The sequence below is a fragment of the Elgaria multicarinata genome, chromosome 4 (assembly GCF_023053635.1).
Source record: "Elgaria multicarinata webbii isolate HBS135686 ecotype San Diego chromosome 4, rElgMul1.1.pri, whole genome shotgun sequence".
Taxonomy (NCBI): Eukaryota; Metazoa; Chordata; class Lepidosauria; order Squamata; family Anguidae; genus Elgaria; species Elgaria multicarinata.
The window spans coordinates 102331524-102345909 of NC_086174.1; positions in this window are offsets into that span (position 1 = coordinate 102331524).

Consider the following 14386-nt stretch of genomic DNA (forward strand, 5'->3'; position numbering starts at 1 on the left):
ATTGCACCAAAGTCCAACAAGGTCAAATTTCATTTCAAAAGAGGAAACTTCAAAAAATGAAGGGATTAGTTAAGGAAGTTGAAGGGAAGAGTCTGCAGGGTCAAATCCGCTCTACTACAAAATTGCTATAATATTGTAGGTCGATAGAGGCTTTATGGACACGTGCCACTCAGTGAAAAGTTGCACAAAATATCTACCATGGATTTGAAAAGCTATGAAACTGAAGGGGGATGCCAGGTTTCTTAATGAGAAAAGTCAAGGGAGCTTTAAAGGGGATGGAAACTTTCTTTAAAGGGGGGGAATGAAGGAAACAAAAAGCACAAACCCTGCCAAAACAAAAGGGGCCAAAAAGACTGAATGAAGGACTTGGCCAGCAACTAATCACATCACCTTAAGCTTTTGGAAATGTGAGCAATAACATAGTATTATGAGAGCTGTTGAAGAGGTCACCACAGAACACTAACCGCTTGAGACAGGTTTCCATTTTATATCAGAAATACCAAAAATGGGGCTGGGGGAGAGTATGGATCTCTGACTGATATAGTCTGCTGCACATATCCACTCAAATGCTTGTTCCTTCTCCACAATTTATTGGCATATTTTATAGACACAGAGTGAAGTGTTGCATGAAATCCAGTCCATTCATTGTAGAAATGCTCTCTCTATATGTGTCTGTCAATATTGGCAGAGAGGACAACGCACAGAGCATGGGAGAGAGTCAGGTAAAGTCTCCCCACAGTGCAGTTTGGCATAGAGCCCTTGTGTCTCCTTAGATCTGTCCCCAACTTATACATTTTCTTCCTTATAGCAAGCTGAACATTTGGGACATTCCAGGACTTTTTATTTATTAGGACAGGCTCCTTTTCACCTGTTTCCAATTTGACACTCACCACTCCTCCGCTGCCCTGCTCCTCCTCTGCTTTCCCAGACATCATATAAATATGTGGAAATCTCACATTTCTTTTCCCTTTGGTGTCAGCTTCTTTGTTGTGGTTCTCCTGTATCAAGCTGTCAGATCGAGGACTGCAGAGCATTGCTTGATAATGCTGGGTGTCTGAGCCACTCATCACTAAAGCCGACAGCTGAGCTGAGACACCTTTAGGGAACAATACGTGGAACAGGGGAGAGAAACAGACAGAGGAAGAAAGAGAATTTCTTCTTTACAAGTACATGGCTGAAAGTCAATGAAAAATGAGACATTTTGCTATACATCAGGTACCAGAAGCAGTGTAATGCTAATAACATTTTTTTTGAAGTTTTTGCACACAATTAACTATGACTTCCATTAACGCAGGCATGCAATGCATATTATTTGGGGGAGATGACTTTTTTGTGGTATCTTAAAGCCTAACAGATTTACTGTGGCATCAACTTTCGTGGACTAGACCCCACTTTCTCAAATGCATGAAGTGTTCTATATCTTCATGCATTAGATGTCCTGCATTTGATGAAGTTAGCTCCATCAGCAAAAACTTATGTGACAATAAAGCTGCTATGTTTTAAGGTGCGACAAAGACTCACTGTTTTTTGGGGTGGTTCCTCCCCCCCCCCCAGCAACAAACATGACTACCCCTCTGGACTCTGCCAGCTCTATCCTGTTACATGTATTATTTTACAACTGGTCTTTTGATTTAAGATCTCCAAGGTGGCAGATTTACAAAGAGTTCGGCAAAACCACACATACCATATAAAAGCATATTGAATAAACAAAAGATTACGGACAGCAGCAATCAATTTAGTGTAAGCCTATGCGGCAGGGTCTTGCTATTTACTGTTTTACTCTGTACAGCACCATGTACATTGATGGTGCTATATAAATAAATAATAATAATAATAATAAATAGGGTGGGGGGAGGTAGGCGGCCCTTCATGAAATAAATGCACAAACCCCATTCTGACTGTCCCCAGTTTCAGTCAAATTATGTCTCACTGCAGAGCCATCCAGGAGCCCTTGGTGCCTAAAAGCCATCATAGCATTACACATGGAAGAAGCAGATAGTTTTAAAAAACCATGATATTGTTAATTCATCTCCATTAATGTGTCTGAATTTCCTTAAATCCCTAGCCTTGACGCCAGTGCTTTGTTGTAAGTCTGGCAGCCTGCTTAGAAGAGACAGTTTGCACCCCTTCCTGGGCAGAACTAGCCTAAACATCGGAACACTCTAGAAATTGTAGATTAGACTGTTACAATGGTGCTGTCTTTGAAGACTACTTGGAAACTTCATTTAGGACCAAAACAAACAGTGTTTTAAATCTGTATCTCACAGCTATGTTTCCTCACACACACCCCATTTTTACACTAGAGCAGGTGGAGGGAGCTTGATCCAGACTGGATTGATATTGGAGAGAACGGATCACTCCCCCCAGGGCCCTAATCTGGAAAGGGGTGAGGTTAAACGTGGTGATTTGCTAGCTTCATAATGTTTGCAGAGGGGTACCAATGTGGTGTGGAGTCAGTATAGTGTAGTAATTAAAATGCCTGAATAGGACTGAGGACATCTGAGTTCAAATCCTTACATAGCCACAAAGCTCCCTGGGTGACCTTTGTCTCTCAGCCTAATTTACCTAACAGGATTGTTGTGAGGGCAAAATGAGAGTGGTACATTTTACCTCCTTGGATATAAATGCAATAATTGGTGGGATATAAATGCAATTTTTAAAAAATAAAACAAAACAATCCTTCATATTACAGATTCCAAATCTTCTGATTAGCTAACTTTCTCTATCTGTCTTTGTTAGCATTATGGAAGGCATCTGAGAGTGGGGGTCAGGTGAAAGATAAGGCTCTTCAGATGTTGGCATGTTTATCCATTTGGACCACTGCCCCCACCCACCCAAAAAGGATAGTGGTGTTTCTTGAAGAAATGTACTTCGTATTCTAGACTTGCCACCAGATTTTTCTTCAAAGCAAAATTTTAAGGCAAATCGGAGCCCAATGTTTGAGGAATTACCTGGGAATCTAAAATGCTTTTGGTCGAACGTTATTGTATTTGGATTTTTCCATATTTATGTGAATGGTTATAAGCTTTAGGTCACTTGTTACTTTAGAGAAATCCCACTGCCTTTAATAAAAACAAGTCAGGAATGCGGTCACTGAGGAATGGAGTAGAACGTGCAATCTGTTTAAAATGCATGAAAATGGTGAAAACTGCTGCACTTTAATGTACCTGCAACACATATTCAGCAGAGTATTTCAGAGGCTCAGTTCAAATTACCTGGATGAGATTGAAGCTCAATTGCCCTTGTAACATAAGACAAACAGGAGGCCCTTTCTTCTTATCACCCTAAAAAGACCGCATGTGAATAGCAAATCAGCTATACAAAGGCAATGAGATAAAATAAAATAAATAAGCAGCAACAGAAATTTCCGGTGGTAAAAAGAAAAAAAAGTTCATCTTCGATTGGTACTGCCAAAGCATATTTTTTGCTCCCTTATGACAAAAAGAAAAAAAGTGTGTGTGGGGTGTGTGTGTGTCGGGAAACAACATTTCGCTCTGAAAACTGCAGTACTAAGCATGGGAATTTATGGCTATACATTTATGTATAGCCATAAATGCCCATGTATTTTCTTGATGTAACTAATGCCCTACCCCACATTTGGCTTGCCTGACCATGGGGGTGGGCGTTGTGGGTGTGGAGGGGGAATAAGGAGATCGTCCTGCAAGCCCACACTTGTTGATGCCATGTGCTGGAGGAGAGGCTTACCAGGCGATATTAGCCTACAGAGCTATCTTCCTGGCCTCTTTGAAGCCCTGCTCCGTCCGTCCCTCCCTCCCTCTATGCAGTGTGGAGTTTAACTGGTCGTTCTTTTGAGGGATGAGCAGGAACGTTTGGCACACTGTCCAATTGGCTTGCTGTGTGTCTTTTTGCCTGCTTTACACTGTAAGTGGGGTGGGAGAGTCTCAGGTTGATTTGGTGGGTTTTTCTTTTAGTTCAGTTGGTCACATTCCCCTGGGTAGGCTGTTTTGGGTGGACTATGTGGGTCAGGATAGGGATGGTGATCATTCTGAGGCATCATTGATGGTGACAGGTGATGCCTTATGGTTTTGCGGGCTGGGGGGGTGGGGGGTAAGGCAGCAGCAAAGGGTCAGCTTGTGGAACTCTGAGTTAGCAGGGCAAAATGTTCCTTAGGCCCTGAAAAATAAGCATTTGCCCCATAAGTGCAAAAAAGCCCCATAGATGGGATTTCCCAGTGAAGGAGAAGTTTCCCCTTAGGTGGTAGTGGTGCTGTGGAGAGGAAATACCTCTTAGATAGCTAACTACTATTAATAACTACTTGCTAAATGGTTGTCTTTATTTATTTATCCATGGATATTTGAGATTAGATTGTGATAATCAAGGTCCTAATATTCTAAGCTTTTCTACTTTCTTGATTGCTTGCTGAAAACATAGAACAATTATCAAAAACTGCTCTCAAAAGCTTTAGTAAGTGTTTTCTTACCCCTGGAAGATTTAGGGCTATAACTAGGGACAAGAATAGCACTTTGATGGAGAAACTATAGCCAATCTGGGGATTATTTTCATTTGTAGCAGAGTTGTCCAGATGTTAGTTCTTTGGGATTAGTGGTGATAAAAGAAATTAAGAATGCTATTTGCATAATTGTCCCTTAAAGTTCCAGAATTGATCCTTCTGAATAAATTCACTAATTATCCATTGCTTTTATTGCATAAAGAATTGATCATGATATTACTCATTGCTGCAAGGATTTCTCCAGCTTGAAAATGGAAATGTTCCCCATAGTCTACTAAAGACCAATGGTATGAAAATAAATAAATCTGGGACTTATTTCCAGTGCAGAACACAGTAAATTAAGTAACCAACAATATAGCCAATCCTGCTGATTTGCTTTTCTCTGTCTGCTTACTTACTTATTTCCTTACTGTTACAATATTGTCCCCATTTATAGAATTTGTCTATTGCTCATGTGGCCCAAATAAAATGTTTCTGAATTTATACTTCTGCTTATTGATGGATTATATTCATATGCATCTTATCTAAATTTATATGAGAACACAAATTAACGGTTGGTAATTATACTTGTAATTCAGTTTGTGGTGTGTGTGTGTGTGTTTAAAAATCATACAGTGCTATGGACATTTGAAGCTGATGGGACTGTCAAAGGAGCTCCTTTAACATAAGGCATAGAACAAGATAAATTAACAATACAGATAAAATTCTTACTGTGGATACAAGGAAAGGATCTTCCTATCAATACACACACACTTACATCTTAATTCATCCATTAAAATGGGAGACCAACTTCATTCATATTTCAACCCATTTATAACCTCGTTATTTTGCATGATTCATTAAAACTGAAGTGATGGCTTTTGAAAAGGCATAGGCTTGTATCCCAAGATCCCATTGTGTGAAAGAAAAGCATTTCTGCTCACATGGGTGGATGGAGAGATTATTTTTCTGTCAGCAGCCACCCATGCACATTAAAACCTGGCTCAACTGGGTTGCAGATCTTTCAGGAATGCTTTTGAGTAGGGCTGTGCAAAGCCCCCCTCCCCAATTCATCTCAGAGGCTGATTTGGAGTTTCCAAATTGGTCCCAGTTCCAAAACTGAAGCAGGCCAGCTGTTTCAGTTTCCCAGGCACCCACACCAGGCACGAGGCTGACCAGGAGTCCATAGGACTCCCTTCCTCTCCCGCTTGCTGCTCTCCACTCCTGCTCACCCTTCTCCTCCCGTTCACTCCCCAAACCCATGGGACTTACCTTGGGTGATCATATGAAAAGGAGGACAGGGCTCCTGTATCTTTAACAGTTGCATAGAAAAGGGAATTTCAGTAGGTGTCATTTGTATATATAGAGAACCTGGTGAAATTCTCTCTTCATCACCACAGTTAAAGCTGCAGGAGTTATATTAGAGTGACCAGATTTAAAAGAGGGCAGGGCACCTGCAGCTTTAACTGTGGTGATGAAGAGGGAATTTCACCAGGTTCTCCATATATACAAATGACACCTGCAGAAATTCCCTTTTCAATACAACTGTTAAAGATACAGGAGCCCTGTCCTCCTTTTCATATGGTCAGCCTAACTTACCTGAGGCCTCTGCACATGCCAGCAAGCCGCCTGTCCTCCAGGAGAGCTACTCTGATTGCCATAGATCTACAGTTGTAAACTATGGTGGCTGGAAATGGCCTTTTCTGGCCTTCATAGTTTACAACAGTAGATCTACAGCAGGGCAGAGTGGCTCTCCTGGAGAATGGGCAGCTCACTAGTGTATGCGGAAGCTTCAGGTAAGTCCTGCAGGCAGGCGGGCAGGAGCTGGCTATTGAGCGAAATCAGGCCAAAGCGCTTTGGCTGCATCAGGCCAAGGCAACCCAATCTGGTCCCAAGCTGGATTCAGTCAAGGTGGGTCAAATCAGCCTGCTTCAACTCGGATTTTGGGTTTGCACCCAAGGTGAAGCGCACCCCTACTTTTGAGATAGTACAGGGAGCTGCAGATGGGAGGGAGTGAAAGATAGAACCTGCCGGGCTTCATTTGTTTCCTCCTAGTATGTGATCAGGGTTTCTATCAATGGAGGAAATGGGAAGAAAAAGGAAAAGGGTGGGACCAGATCTCTCCCACACAGACATAATTCTCACCCCATAAGGATAGTGTGTAACAAAGGGAGGTTTTACTCTATCATTGGCTCTAATATGTCTAGGTGAGCCTTCCCACAAACATGAGCAGAGGTCCCTTATACTGCACATCAGGAACTTTGAATTCAAACCATATTTTATCACATATCTGTGATTTTTGTTGTTGGCAATATTTATGGATGCTTGATGAATTTTGCCTTTGATAATTCCAGCATGAACTGATCTGTATTCCTAGGATAATGTGCAGATTGAATTTAGTAATCCACCAATGTTTGCGCATTTTCCAATGTTACAATGCAGCTCTAAAAAATATCAGAAAGTATTAGAGAAATGTGTATATTAGGATGTGTTTAGAAATGCATGTTTAAATGTGATTTTTATGCAGATTTCAAAGGAAAGACATACTGATGTGGAGATGGGACCCTGAATGGAGTTATGAATGAACACATGAGACAGTGAAATGGGCCAGAAATTGAATGATTTGTCCATAAATTATGTTAATCAGTGTGAACTGTCTTATGGAATTATTTGTGAATTGTTCTGCATAATGGGGGAGGGAGGAATCAAATCCATCTGTGAATGGCTGCCAGAATGAACAACACTGCACAATCTATGAAACACATGCGAGATGGATTTAACACAATCTATACATCCCCAGCTTTGGCTATTGGGTGGTATAGAAATGTAATAAATAAATAAATTGTTGAAAATATAGTGCAGCAAAAATATTGATTATTTTCACTGATGATGGTTGTGTTAAAAAAAACTTTTTCTGGGGAGGGCATAAAAACCTAGTCTAGCCACTGTGATCCTTACACTGGCAACATCACGGTTAAAATACTGAAATCCATTACATTTGGGGGTACCCTGCACCTGGTTCAGAAGCTGCAGCTAGTTCCCCCAGCAAATGTAATGGGTGTGCAGAGGAATGCAGTGAGGAGAAGAGATCTGTTCCACTAGCAGCATCTATTCCTTTGGTGGTCTGATCCAGCATTGCTCTTCTTATGTTCTTAACACACACACAAACACCTTAATGAAAACACACAACTAGTATAAAACTGTGAAACAGAAAGAGGGGGAGCAGTTTCACTGTAAAGGCCTCCTACCACACTTACCTAGCTTACATTTGTGATTATAATCCCTATTTTGTTATCATCCAAACAATTCTTTCTTAGCTGTTCCAAAAGTGAAAGATGCAGTAGGTGCAAAACGCAGGTATTGTACATGAAGGCAAAATGGTACTTTAGCTCTTAAATGAGTCACTGTGCCCCCAAAGTAGCATCCCATATGCTACGCCACCTGTCCTGCACACTTGAACCCTACAGCCTTCCTCAACGAAGACAAGAGATTCAACTTGGGTTAATGTTCAGCGTTCTCAAGTCACCTCATTTTCATGACTCAGAGCTTCTGTGTAGAGATTATCAAATGTCAAATGCAAATATAGAATGGATCTGCACAGTGTAAAAGCCTCTTAACTGGCATTGAGGAGAATATTCCCTTTAAATGTTAATGAAACTGTTGTAATTACTCAAGCTACCAAAACAACTAGGGAGCCAGAGTTCACAGCTGTAGCCCATTACTTGCAAATTACTGGCACAGGCATTGTGTCAGAGGAGAGACAGAGTTGTCTGAGGAAATTTCCTGAATATGCTCTGCTTTTAACCAAGGAGTGGGGGATATTAAAGGAAATGAATTAATTTGTTGGACATGTCGCTGAATGGAAAGCTTCCCCACCCTCTACCCAAAATAATCTTCTTTCTCTAGACAAAGCCAACTCAAAATTGCTGACAATGCAAAGATCAACCATTACTTAAATGCATACCTGTCTCATTAAGGACTCAATCCTATGCGTGCACACTTACTCAGAAGTAAGTCCCATTGAACTCAAGGCACCATTTTTGAGCAAATATGCATAGTTCCGTGCTGTCAAGCAGTAGCTATCTAGCATTCCTGTGCCTTTTCTTGAAGACTTCTTTCAAAACCAAGCAGAGCGAATACCAGGAGAAACTACGTAGCGGAATTTTATTTAGTTTGCAGTTGCCCTTCAAAGAAAAGCCTGTGCGGCATAAAAAAGAAAAATAGGTCACCATATAAGCCGGTTTATCAAGTCTGAGTCAGAAGGGGGAGGGGGAAACCTAGCACCATGTGAAAATACATGGATAGCAAAGAAGTGATGTCTACATTAAGGGAAAGCCCTGGCACCTTGATTCTTTGATCTGCGAACTGTGACGGACTTGCAGGGAGCTGGAGTTCTTGTTTTTCTTCCTCCCAGTGTGTCAGTACAAAAATGACTCCCAGGATATAGTCTTGTAATTTTAGCAGAGCACTTCACAGGGTTAATCGGTATAAATGCTGTCGCTTGCACATTTGCCACAGGCTGGCTATGGGAGGAGTTAGAGTCGGCATATGGGAAAGGTTGCGCGTGAACATATGCATGCATGTCTCAGTCATTTTAAGGCAGCTGATGACTGCGGCTACCTCGCCAAAGATCAGTATTGGAGCTGAACATGGAACTGGCAAATCCTCTTATTTCGCTTTCAGTTGACATTGAGGGTAGCCCAAGCCAAACTAGGACCTTTCTTTCATTTTCGCGGAGGGTCGCTACTCTTCCAATTTATTTGAATTCAGGAATAAGCTTTCTCAAGCCGCCATGCTCCATTGCATTGGAAGTGTACAAGCGAGGAGGTCTCAAGGAGACAGGATTCCTGTGTGGAGAAGAGTCACAGATGTCATCAAGGGACTTTGCATATATATTTATTTTATTTGCTTTGAGCAAATCTACTTGAAGGAACTCGTGCATCATTTCTGTAAGCCTTAGATCATCCCTAACATGTTTATTTGTATAAGCAGCTCACATCGGTAATTTCATCTGTTGTTCCTTTTGCTGTTTTGGTGTTTCTGGAGTCACTCAGACTGTGTCAGGGAACATCTGTCTTTATGTTGCTTGATATTGTATCCGATTAGTCATCACAGACCAATATCTTGACTTTGAAAGAGGCTTATACCTTACCTAAGGTATTTTTTGAGAGCAGTCACTTCTGCGCTGATAATTTTCTTCCAGTAAATCTTTAAGATGTGCTCTGCATGGGGTATACTAGTCTTGTTATTGCTACCATGGACTTCCTTTTGTTAACATTAAATGGATACGAGACTGCTGAATGAGAATTACTCATTCAGGGACAGAAGAGTCCCCAAAAGTAACACGCAATCAGTTGCTTTCCTTCTAATGAAGACCAGGACAGTTTTGATACAAGTATTCTCCGGGGATCTTTTGTACCCTTATCCTCTGGCCATTACTTGATGTCATTAAAGCTATTGTTGTTTATTCGCCAAAGCAAATCAAAATCCAAGCTAGAAGAGAAAAAATGGTGCCATGATTAAGATACGAATTTAAGATTTTATGCGATTCTGGTTCAGTTCCTTTGTCGAGCAGATTTAGCAGTGGATAATAGTTTTATAACAAAAAGAATGTGGTTTCTTGACTGCATTATACTGAAATCAGTAGCAAAACTCCTATTGGTTGCAGTGGGTGAGAATTGAAAAGAGACCATTTGAAATGCAAGTATTGCAAGCCATAGCAAACTTCCCATTGGCTTCAAAGGATGAGCATTTCAGAGTCCTGCACATTTGTGAGACAATCATACCAAGGTAATGGAGTCTATATAAGTACTTTAGAAAGGAAAGCTAATGAAAATCGTTGTTGGATAAATTGCACATTTATTAATTCTACCATGACCAAAGGTCTAAGTGTATCCAAGCATCCATTTTCTATTCCAAATCTCAGTGCTCAAAGAATATTGCTTGGTAAAAGAGAATTTGTTGAAACATACAGCTCATTATAATAGAGCACTGAGAAAACTTAATAGTCATGGAAGGAAATGGTTGTTGGAAAGAGGAGTTGATTTTATATCTGAGTTATAAGAAACAATTCAGTTAACATATTTCTTTTTTTTTTAATACTACAAGAAAAACAACTCCACTCTCCATTATTTGTACAAGTTCCTGATGAGTTCCATGTGATTAAACTTACTCAGATCTCTCTGGGTGTACAATACATTTGCAGCGATGCTGCAGTGTTTCAGTTCTGTGAATCAACACCATAAAGTCTGACATTCATTTGAAATCTGCTGTGCAAAGTCCTCAAAGATCAAATGAAGATAATGAAGAATAGAAAATATGGGGAGATAACAGGTTTGCTCTGTGCTCATCAGCTAGAAAACCTATTGGAGTTAATAATGCAATAGCACAGTACAGTGTGGGTGAAGTTCTAAAATCTACATTCAGCATAACAAAATATTCACATCACTGTAAGTGACAGGTTCTCCCAGCTTCCATTTTGGACCCCGAGCATCTCTAGAGTTAATGGTCAAACACAGACAGACCCTTCCTTCTTTCCTATCCTTTTTCTGCAAACAGCAGGACACTGGATTACTGCTGTAAAGCAGCAGCTTGAGCGTTGCACGTGGTTGTAGGAAAGCCAGGTATAATTACTGCTTATCCATGAAACATACTGTGTGTTGTGCCTTGGGTTGACTATTTTTGTCTCGGTCTCCCTACACACATAAAAATATCCCCAGTGCACCACTAAGTACGGAGGAATGTATAAAAGTTGGTCTCTCTCGGTTTCTCATTTTTCCAGTCCAAAATTTGATTCATCCTGAACTTTTAAGATTTTGCTAATTATAAGTTCAGTTTGTTCTAAAGTTTGAATTTTTTTTTAAGTTTGCATGAACAGTTGTAAACATGCCTGAATTTTTGTACACAATTTTGCCTAATGTAGACATTTTTGCAAGCAATTTTCTTCCTATAATGCGTTTTTGCACATTATTTTCATGTCTGTGCATTTTTTGATTGGTGAATTCCAATGTAACATTTGGAGAAGAGCAAATTTTGAAGGATAACTTGAAATGATGTCAGTTTGCATTAAAATGGGAACCAAACAAATGTCTCCCCTATGACTGTGCATTGCTGAGATCAGCCCATGTTCACCAGCATGAGCAATTTGGAAAAATGATGGAACACAAATGTGACAAATAAGTTAATTGGGTCCAGCTGTTCAATGGCTCAACCTAGCATGTTCCCTTGGGAAGTCCAGCTTGAGTAGTTTGACTATAACCTAGAGCAGCGGTATGCAAACCTTTGGAGCTGTGGGCACATTTGGCACTTTTAGGAACTGTCCTGGCTGCCATGAGACACCAAATCGCTGCCGTGCAAGGCACAGCAAAGGAAAAATAACATGCCCAGAAGACTGGGCACAAAACAGAGATGGGAGCTGAGCCCCAATGTACTAAACAATTCCTTTGAACCTATTTCACAACAATTCCAGTTTATCAGTAAGAAAATGTGTTGTTGTTTTTTAAAGAAGGGGTAGGGTTAGGACACCTTGATCTATGCCAAGAAAGGAGTCTGGGGGTGCATGGTCCAGGGGTCTGAAATAGCTGACCAGTCTGATGCAGCAGCTGCCATCCTCCACCCAAAAGTAATTCAGTTTGTAAACCATACCCAGGTGAAGTATACAAGCATTCTTAAGGGTGAGGTGATATGTTTAGTCTGTTTAATGCATTGTGACCACAAAAAAATGTCTTTGTAATAAATCAGTGTTGCCTGCAGAACCAGTTCACATCCTTATAGTTGCTAGGAGCATCTTTACCAGTCATTTAAGCCAGTCCGTAAACATTTTCTGTTCAGTGTGAGGGATGTTACAAAAACATCTATTATTTTCCCCACAATATTCAGTGTCCCGCAGTTGTTGGGATAATGGTGAAAAGCAAATTCTATGTAGTGGTGCTGAAGGAATTTGACTCATATCTGAATGAAGGACTGTTCTGCAACACCTGGCTATGGTTGTTACCAGGGCGACACATATTCCAAAAGGAGAGATAAGCGTCCTCTAGGAAGCTGAATGACTGCAGAGGTTCCACAGGCTCTTTCCATCTCAGGGTCGCAGTAGCTGGGGCAGGGTGGGGTTAGAGGAAGTACACAAATGGAATATTGCCCTGTTTCAGATATTTTAAAATTGACAAAAACCTTGGTCCTTTTTAGAATGTGGGCACAGCAAATCTCATACATTCCTTGGCCATTGTTTCTATTTCAAGGAAGTTATAAATAATACTGGCAACTCTTCATAATATGCCTCTTATTTAATGTCAGATTATGCTATCATGTGATTCTTATCTCAGGCATGTGAAGCTCAGGTGCCATTTCATTAATGTATATCCTTCCTTTCCTCCACAGTCCAAGTCAGTGTTCTCCCCTTCCCCATATGATCCTCATAACAACATTAGAGGTAGGTTGGTTTGAGAGAAAATGACTAGTCAAAGGTTGCCCAATGAGCTTTCCCCCCACCTTGGGCTATATTTCCCTGGTGGGGCCCACAGCCAGCAGCTGGTGGGGATCTTACAAAAAATGGGTAAACCCAAAGTGGAAAGTGGCTGAGTACAAAGCTACCCTATACAATATCGAAGGTGCTGCCCATTTAAGAAGTGCTTCCCCTTTGTTAAAGCCTCCTTGGTCCTCCTATTTTATGCACATTTTTTCCAAATGTATAGATCATTTGTGCACTTTTTAAAATGTATACATTATTCTTCCATTAATTAAAGCATGTTTGTGTGCATTTCTCGAAAGTACACATTTTGGAACATTCTTTTTGGTTTGCAAATTGCACTGCAAGCTCAGAAATGTACAGACTTTGATCACAGATTGCGCTTTGTTCCCTGATGAATCTGGAAGGTGCAAACTGAGTAAATTCTGGTCAAAAACTATTTTAAAGGAGTTTCTCATGTATCCTTATCAGAGGAAGAGGCTCCTGGATTTCAGTCAGAACCAGTCAGAAATCTAAAGGAGTTATCCAAGGTGCTGAATCCTTCCACAAAATAGGCTCATCACCTTAGAGTTCTTGATGGTTCTGACTGAAACTCAGAATGCATTCACAGCCCCACCGCAATCAGGGGCGCCAGCTTCCGCTGCCTTCCGCCATCTTGTAGATAATGGGGCAGTCAGAGGAGATGTCAGAGGCCTGGGCTAGATCTACACTACTGTTTTATAGTGGTATTAAAGTTCATTGATAACTGTTGGGGTACATTACAAATTCTATATAGCGCTTTCATAGTGTTATTTCATGCTTTTTAATTCCACATTATCCAAAATACCTCAACAAGTATCATTGTGTGTCCTATGAGGTATAAATGAACAAGAGGGTTATAGTGTTACCATGATGGGATCATAATGATTTGACACAAGGTGTAGATTTGGCCCAGATAAGAATGCTCCAAAGGCCCAAAAGTCCCCTACCATTGCTGACACCACACTGGATCACCACGTTTCCTTATGGTTAAAGGATAATGGTTACTGTTACTGTTACTGTTACTGTTACTGTTACTGTTACTGTTCTAGTAATTTATAAAATGAAATCATGACTCAGGAGTTGAATCATATAGAATCACAATGGCTATTTTCTACATTAATGCTGCCTGCCCCAGTTGGTGTGGTGAACACTGGTTGGTAGTGCAAAGTTATATATACATTTCTGTTATCACTGTTTCCCTGACTGTTCTTTCCTCTCCAAGTAAGCGACTGCAATTTCCAACAGCCTTAGCAGTTATTTTCTACCCTCCACAAAAACAAATTATTTTTAAAATGCTATAATTAGATTAGAGCTGTCTTTATTGCAGCATCTGTAGGAAAATGAGAGTATGTTTCTTTGGACGAGTGAGCAGGCTATTTAGCTTTATTTAATCTGGACTAGTCCACTGGGATAATCAAATTTAATTTTATCTTTCAGTGCACTGTGAATTC